Below are 9,321 nucleotides of genomic sequence, written 5' to 3'. Positions count from 1 at the left end.
TTAATTGGAAAAACCAACGGCATGAAGAAATAACAAACATGGGTACAAAACCCGACGCGCACCAGTAAACATGTGCACAAGCACTTACAACAAACAATTCCACACAAAGACATGGGGGGGAACAGAGGGTTAAATACCCAACAGTTAATGAGGGAAATGAAACCAGGTGTGTAGGAAAACAAGACAAAGCAAATGGAAAATGAAAAGTGGACCGACGATGGCTAGAAGACCTGTAACGCTGACCTGTAACGCCACCCGAACAAGGAGAGGAACCGACTTCGGTGGAAGTCGTGGCTTTCTGGCGCAACACGGCTCGCTGAAGGAGAACATGAGCAGCATGTCTCCCATGTCTCCTCCGCGCATAGGAACCAGTCGTCCACCGATCCGGCTGAATCCCCCTTCCAGTGCGTACTGGGGTGAGGTTAGTGGAGGAGTGGCGGAGCGAGATCTGGGCTATCTCTGCCCAGGGCACGAACGCCACCCACTCCCTCGGCCGGTCCTGGCAATAAGTCCTCAGAAACCTACCCACATCCTGGTTTACTCTCTCTACTTGCCCGGTACTCTCGGGGTGAAAACCCGAGGTAAGGCTGATCGAGACCCCCAGACGTTCCATGAACGCCATCCAGACCCTCGAAGTGAACTAGGGACCCCGATCAGACACCATGTGTTCAGTCACCCCGTAGTGCCAGAATGTCATGAGAGAATGGCTCTTAAGGACTTAAAGTCAAATCCTTCGATTATCATTAAATAAATGTGACAAAGGAGGAGGAATTTGTATACAAAACAAATGTGATTATGTGAATGAATGTCGCCGACAACTATCTAAAGGGGACTTCTATCGCAAACTGAATTGTGACCCTACCCTAGAATTCCAGCATAATATCTCATCCACAGTGGAAAGCTGTTAGGAATCAGGACAATTCACCAAAAAATAAGTTGAATTTCTATGTGTGAAATTTCCCAAGATACTAACTTTTTATACATCGCTAAATTACACAAACAAGTGTCTCCTCCTCCAGGTAGACCCATTGTAGCAGCAATCGACTCTGTGACATCCAACATTTCAAAATTTGTGGATTACCACATTAAACCGATGGTTGAGAACTCCCATTTTATGTCAAAGACACTAGTCATTGATTGTGGGCTTACAACTTACTGAACTGGTATTATCCAATAACTACTTTGTCATTGAGTCAGACTTTTTCCTTCAAATTCGGGGTGTAGCCATGGGCTCCCCTTTCCCCCCCAACTATGCGAACCTGTATGTGGGACAATTTGAAAAAGCACTCCTTTATAAAACAGACACACCCCATACTTTCTAAAATACTCCTATGGAAGAGATACATAGATGATGTCTTTGTGCTCTGGGAAGGAAGTCAGCAGGAACTAAATGAATTCCAAACTACTAAAAGAGAGCTCTGAATACCTCAAATTCATCATGCAGACTGATGAGAGAAAAATAAACTACATGGATTTATGGATTATCAAAGAGAATGATGCATTACGCACAGATTTATACACAAAGCCCACAGATTGCAATACCTTGCTATGTGCAGATAGTATGCATCCCTTTCCCCTCAAGAATGGTCTACCATATAGCCAGTTGTGCAGGGTTTAACGAATCTGTGGCCACCAGACAGATTTTGACAGCAACGCTAAAAAAATGACAGATAAATTCAAAATGAGGGGCTACAAGGACAAAACTATTGATGCTGCAATGATGAAAATATCTCAAAAACCAAGAAAGGAATTAATAAAAACTCAAAGAAGAAAAACAACGCAACCGTCTTTTGCACTAAGTACACCAAGGGTTCAGAGAAAATGAAAGCAATCCTGAAAAAGCACTGGCATATTCTGCAATCAGACAAAAAACACACCTCTTCAAGGAACACCCACTGGTGGTCTATAAGCGTGGTCGCAATATTGGAGATGGCTTGGTGAGCTCTGACATGCCCCCTGAGCACACTCAGACACTCTTGACTCCTATCCCAAATGAAAACTACAAATGTGGCTCATGCGCACAGTGCAATAGCACTATCAAAAGATCTTTCTTCAAACACCCACATACAGGTCGAAAGATCCCTGTTAGGGGTATCACCTCATGCAAGACCAAGGGAGTAATCTGTCTCATCACCTGTCATGTGGAAAAGCCTACGTAGGACAAACAAAAAGACAATTACAACAATGCATAGCTGAACACCGCAGCTCAATCAGGTGTAAGAACATTGACTATCCAGTAGCAGCTCAGTTTGTTGAAGCTAACCATTCAATCTCCTCCCTCAAATACACAGGCATTGAACATGTTGCTCTACCAAGGAGAGGAGGTAACATCGAGATCCTACTACTACAAAGGGAGGCTTACTGGATATCATATCTAAAAACATTGACCTCTAGTGGTCTGAATATTGATTTTGATCTCAGGCCATTCTCATGAACAAATCTTTATTTTATGAGTCTTTTTTTAAGTCTTATAAATTGATATATTCTTTCTACAGTTTATTAACTTACACCAAATATGTTCCCCCTGTTGGTGATGCTCATTATACATTAAGGTTGAACCAAAAGTTTACATGTGACAAATATGAAATTAAATACGAAACAATCATGTGAAATTGAATTAAACACTAATGTATGTTGATGCTAATATGATGTACAATATTCAATTATGTTTCTATATGATAACAATAGCCTAATATATTTTATATGCCATAAACTATTGTTTTTTTTAACATTTTCACTATTTCATTTTAATTAACTTAATCGTTATGACACACCCCTCACTATTGTCATTGGTTGCACTAATTGCACTGTTTGTCTACATAACCAGGTTCAAGTACTCATGACATTACCCTGAAGAAGGCACAGTGATGTCGAAACATTGGTAAATACCCATTAAATTGCCGGGAGTTTATACACGGAGTGTGCAACTTTATTTTGATAGTTTATAGTTTATTCTCCGTTAGTCAGCACCTCCACATGAACACATTTTTCTTGGTGTGCGCCAGATCATGTTTTTTAATCTTCTTTAACTTCAAACCAAACTTAATTTGTCACATGCGCCGAATACAACTGGTATTTCACCTTACAGTGAAATGCTTACTTACAAGCCATTAACAAGTAACGCAGTTCAAGAAATAGTTAATAAAATAATTATCAAATAAACTAAAGTAGAAAATAAAAAGTAACACAATAAAATAACAATAATCTGTTTCACCTGTCTTTGTGCTTGTCTCCACCCCCCTCCAGGTGTCGACCATCTGCCCCATTGCTCCCTGTGTATTTATACCTATGTTCTCTGTTTGTCTGTTGCCAGTTCGTCTTGTCAGGTGTTACCAGCGTCCTTTCCCATCTTCCTGTTTCTCAAATATCTGTTTCCTTGTTTTTCTCAGTTCTGACCATTCTGCCTGCCCTGACCCCGATCCTGCCTACCGTCCTGTACCTGCCTGATTCTAACCTGATCACAAACATTTAGCTGTCCTCGACTTGCCCATTGCCTGCCCCATGCTTATTATAAATGATCTGAGAACTGTACTATCTGCCTCCTGTGTCAGGAATGCCAGAACTGTGCTTTCAACACATTGCTGGAGCAATTTCACAGATTGTCTGTGAGGCAGCCCGCCACTACTGTAACCCCCCAGACTGTCAATTACCCTGCTACTAGCTGCGTTTCTCCCCAATCTACCCCGGCTTCCCAAGAACACTGCTTACCTTCTCGGGAACGCTACGCTGGAGATCCCTGCTTACCTCCTCTAGAGCGCTACGCTGGAGATCCCCGGATCCTGCCGGGAGTTTCTCTCCCAGTGTTCCTTCATCTTTGAGCTGCAGCCATCTTCATTTTCCTCGGATTGCTCGAGGACAGTGTATGTGATAACGCTGATGTCCGGGAGGGCTCTAGACTGGGCTACAGCGGTGTGAGAGCAACAATCCACCATTTGCCACAGACTGGAGGAGTTCGTGGTGGTGTCAGGTGTCAGTGGTGTCAGAGCTGGGAATCCCCACACAACCCCTCTCCATTCCCATGGATGTCAGAGCTTTGGATGGGCACTCTATTGGCAGAGTCACCCACACTACGTGTCACATTAACCTGAGAGTGTCAGGTAATCACAGCAAGTCTATGGAGTTCGTGCCCATCGAATCCCCTCATGCACCCTTGGTTTGGGGTTTTCCTGGCTCCAGAGGCACAATCCGCTGATCGACTGAGCTACTGGTTCTATCCTGGGTTGGAGCCAGTTTTGCCATGCGCATTGCCTGAAGTCAGCACTGCCTGCCCCGGGACGTCTTCCTGTGGACTTGGGAAAAGCCACGGACCTCTCCACCATTCCCGCAGGGGAATACCAGGACCTCCGCGAGGTTGTCAGCTAGGCCCGTGCCACCTCACTTCCTCCGCATTGACCCTATGACTGCGCCATCAACCTTCTTCTGGGCACTACACTGCCTCGGGGCTGGCTTTAATCCCTGTCAGGGCCGGAGACCAAGGTGATGGAGAAGTATATTGAGGACTCCCTGGCTGCAGGGGGTATCCGTCCTTCTCCCTCCCCCAACGGCGCAAGGCTCTTCTTTGTGGAGAATAAGGACAAAACCCTGTGTCCGTGTATCGACTACCAGGGCCTTAATGACATCACGGTTAAAAAACGTTACCTTAACTGACTTGCCTAGTTAAATAAAGGTAAAATAAATATGGTCTCAGTTCTGGAAGGCGTTCTACATTCATCGCCTCGGCTCTCCAGGGTTCTACAAGTTGGACCTCCTGAACGCCTAACATCTGGTATGGATATGGGAAGGGGATGAGTGGAAGACCGCCTTTAACACAGCTATCAGGCACAACGAATACCTTGTGATGCCATTAGCATTGACCAACGCTCCTGCTGTGTTCCAGGCTCTGGTAAATGATGTTCTCCGGGACGTTGAACCAGTTCATATTTGTCTAACTTGATGACATCCTTGTGTTTTCCCACTAGGCTCAAAAACATGTCCTCCATGTCAGACAAGTCCTCCAGTTTCTTCTGGATAACCAGGTGTTCGTCAAAGCGGAAAAATGCAAATTCCATCGCTCCACCATCTCCTTCCTTGGGTACATCAAAGCTGCAGGCAACATACAGTTGGATCCTGAAAAGGTGAGAGCGGTGGTGGATTGGCTGCAACCCACCTTCAGAGTGAAGCTGCCATGCTTCCTGAGGTTCGCCAATTTCTACTGCTAGTTCATCCGGGCCGACAGCACTCGGGCCTCCACCCTGTCAGCGCTCACCTCTCCCAAGGTCCCGATGATGTGGTCTCTAGCTGCAGACTAGAAGTTCTTGGGCCCCAATTTACCTCCGCCACCATCCTAATGGGCTCTTTCCTCTCGACTGGGCTGCCATCCTGGCTCCCATCAGACCCGGGCCTTTGTACGACAACGCTTTTGGTGGCCCACCATGGTTCCTGACGTCTCCGTATTCATTGCCGCCTGCAACATGTGTGCCCAGAATAATACTCCTCGGCAAGCTCCGCCTGGCCTCCTTCAACCACTTCCTGTCCCACACCGTCCTTGGTCACATATATCTCTGGACTTCATCACTGGACTCCCCCTGTCTGATGGCTACATGGTTATCCTTACTGTGGTTGACCGTTTTTCCGAAGCCACCCATTTCATTCCTCTCCCCAACCTACACTTAGCCAAGGAGCTGGCTCACCTCATGGTGCAGCATGTCTTCCAGACCCATAGACTTCTGGTGGATATGGTAGCCTAGTGATTAGAGCATTGGACTAGTAACTGGAAGTTTGCAAGTTCAAACCCCCGAGCTGACAAGGTACAAATCTGTCGTTCTGCCCCTGAACAGGCAGTTAACCCACTGTTCCTAGGCCGTCATTGAAAATAAGAATTTGTTCTTAACTGACATGCCTACTTAAATAAAGGTAAAATAAATATGGTCTCAGTTCTAGAAGGCGTTCTACACACTCATTGTGTCGTTTGCCAGCCTCTCATACGGGTTCCACCTCCGGTCAAACGGCCAGTCGAAGCTAGCCAATCAGGACCTGGAGATGACTCTTTGCTGCCTGGTCTCTGCCAATCCCACCATCTGGAGTCAGCAGCTCGTGTGGGTAGAGTATGTCTGTAACACCCTCCCTTACTCAGCCAGTGATCTCTCACCTTTTGAATGCTCCCTGTGGTATCAACCCGCGCTCTTCCCGGAGCAAGAGGAAGAGGTCAGCATACCCTCAGTCAAGATGTTCGTCCGCCGCTGTCGCCGTACCAGGAACAGAGCCAGGTCGGCTCTTCTCTAGACCACCTCCAGGTATCGACGACAGGCCACCAGACCCCGGCTCCCCGTTATCGTCTCGGGCAGAGGGTATGGCTGTCCACTCAGGATCTTCCCCTCCAGGTAGAGTTCCTCAACCTGTCCCCCACTTTTAGGTGCCCTTTCCCAATCTCCAAGATTCTTAGCCCCTCTGCTGTTCGTCTTCTACATTCCACTTTTCATGTGTCTAGGATTAAACCTATGTCCCACAGCCCTATATCTACCGCCCTTTGCCTGCCCCGTGTTGATAATAAACGATCTGAGAACTGTATTGTCTGCCTCCTGTGTCGGCATCTGGGTCATATCCTGAGTTGTGATAGAGGCTTTATACAGGGTGTCCCGGTTCCGAGTCAAAGTGTGGGGATACAGATTAGTCGAGGTCATTTTCACATGTAGATAGGGGTGAAGTGACTATACATAGGAAATATGTAGTCTTTGACCATTTTTGGGGCTTTGCTCTGACACAGCCGAGTATATAGGTCCTGGATGGCAGGAAGCTTGTCCCCAGTGATGTCTTGGGCCGTACACACTACTCTCTGTAGCACCTTGTAGCGTCAGATGCTGAGCAGTTGCCATACAAGGCCGTGATACAACCAGTCAAGATGCTCTCGATGGTGCAGCTGTATACCTTTGAGGATCCGGGGAAACATGCCAAATCTTTTCAGTTTCCTGAGGTGGAAAAGGTGTTGTCGTGCCCTTATCACGACTGTCTTGGTGTGTTTGGACCATGATAGTTCATTGTTGATGTGGACACCAAGGAACTTGAAACTCTCAACCAGCTCCACTACAGCCCCATCGATGTTAATGAGGGCCTGTTCGGCCCACCTTTTCCCGTAGTCCATGATCAGCTCCTTTGTATTGTTCACATTGAGGCAGAGGTTGTTTTCCTGGCACCACACTGCAAGGTCTCTGACCTCCTCCCTATAAAGCAAGATGGCGCCGACAGAGATGGTCGCCTTGCTTCAGGTCCTTACGAAACTTTGCAGTTATTTGTTTTTTTATGTATTATTTCTTACATTGTTAGCCCAGAAAATCTCAAGTGTTATTACATACAGCTGGGAAGAACTATTGGATATAAAAGCAATGTCAACTTACCAACATTACGACCAGGAATATGTCTTTCCCGAAGCGGATCCTTTGTTCGGACCTCCAGCCTGGACATGAGATCTTATCCCAGAGTCCGACCCAAAACAACAAGGTTGCCGCAGGAGAGGCAGACGGAGCGGCCTAATGGTCAGACTCAGAAGGCGAGGATGCCGTCCACCTCTTCCGAGCATATTACTCTCCAATGTCCAATCCCTAGTTAACAAGGTGGAAAATTAGGACACGAGTTGTCTTCCAGAGAGACATCAGAGATTGTAACATTCTCTGTTTTCACGGAAACATGGCTCAATCGGCATATGTTGTCAGAGTTGGTACAGCCACCCGGTTTCTCCATGCATCGCGCCAACAAAGACAAACATCTCTCTGGTAAGAAGAAGGACGGGGGTGTATGCCTTATGATTAACGACTCATGGTGTAATCACAACAACACACAGGAACTCAAGTCATATTGTTCACCTGACCTAGAATTCCTTACAATCAAATGCCGACCACATTTTCTTCCAAGAGAATTCTCTTCAAATAGTCACAGCCGTTTATATCCCCCCAAGCAGATACCTCATTGGCCCTGAAAGAACTTCACTGGACTCTATGTAAACAGGAAACCACACATCCTGAGGCTGCATTTATTGTAGCTTGGTATTTTAACAAAGCTAATCTGTGAATAAGACTTCCTAAATTCTATCAGCATATCGAATGCGACACGAGCTGGTAGCATTCTGGATCATTGCTACTCAAACTTCCGTGATGCATACAAAGCCCTCCCCCGCCCTGCCTTCATAAAATCTGACCTTGACTCCATTTTGTTGCTCCCAGCCTACAGACAGAACCTAAAACAGAAAACTCCCGTGCTCAGGTCTATCCAATGCTGGTCTGACCAATCGGATTCCACATTTCAAGATTGCTTCGATCACGTGGACTGAAATATGCTCCGGAAAGCCTCAAACAATAACATTGATGTATAAGTTGACTCTGTGAGCGAGTTTATTAGCAAGTGGATTAGAGATGTCTTACCCACTGTGACTATTAAAACCGTTCCTAACCAGAAACCGTGGATTGATGGCAGCATTTGCGCAAAACTGAAAGCGTGAACCACCATTGTTAATCATGGCAAGATGACTGGAAACATGACCGAATACAAACAGTGCAGCTATTCCTTCCGCAAGGTAATCTATAAGGCAAAGCATCAGTATAGAGACAAAGTAGAGTCGTGATTTAACGGCTCAAACGCGAGACGTACGTGGCAGTCAATCACGGATTACAAAAAGAAAACCAGCTCCGTCGCGGACAGCAACGTCTTGCTTCCAGACAAATTAAATTTGCTCACTTTGAGGACCATACAGTGCCACTAACAAGGCCGGCTACCAAAGCCTATGGGCTCTCCTTCTCCGTGGCCAACGTAAGTAAAACATTTAAACGTGTTAACCTTCGCAAGGCTACCGGCCCAGACGGCATCCCTAGCCACATCCTCAGACCATGCGCAGACCAGCTGGCTGGTGTGTTTAAGGACATATTCAATCAATCCCTATCCTAGTCTGCTGTCCCCACATGCTTCAAGATGGCCACCATTGTTCCTGTTCCCAAGAAAGCTAAGGTAACTGAACTAAATGACTATCGCCCTGTTGAACTCACTTCTGTCATCATGAAGTGCTTTGAGAAACTAGTCAAGGATCATATCACCTCCACCATACCTGATACCCTAGACCCACTCCAATTTTCTTACCGCCCCAATAGGTCCACTGACGATGCAATCGCCATCACACTGCACATTGCCCTATCCCATCTGGTCAAGAGGAATACTTAAGTAAGAATGCTATTCATTGACTAAAGCTCAGCTTTTAACACCATAGTATCCTCCAAACTCGCCATTAAGCCCGAGACACTGGGTCTCGACCCGCCCTGTGCAACTGGGTTCTGGACTTTCTGATGGGCCGCCCCAATGTGG

Source organism: Oncorhynchus mykiss, chromosome 4 (assembly GCF_057628025.1).
Source record: "Oncorhynchus mykiss isolate SJ-2025 chromosome 4, ASM5762802v1, whole genome shotgun sequence".
Classification (NCBI taxonomy): domain Eukaryota; kingdom Metazoa; phylum Chordata; class Actinopteri; order Salmoniformes; family Salmonidae; genus Oncorhynchus; species Oncorhynchus mykiss.
The sequence above is the reverse complement of the archived record's forward strand: the minus strand, read 5'-3'. Positions refer to the sequence as shown.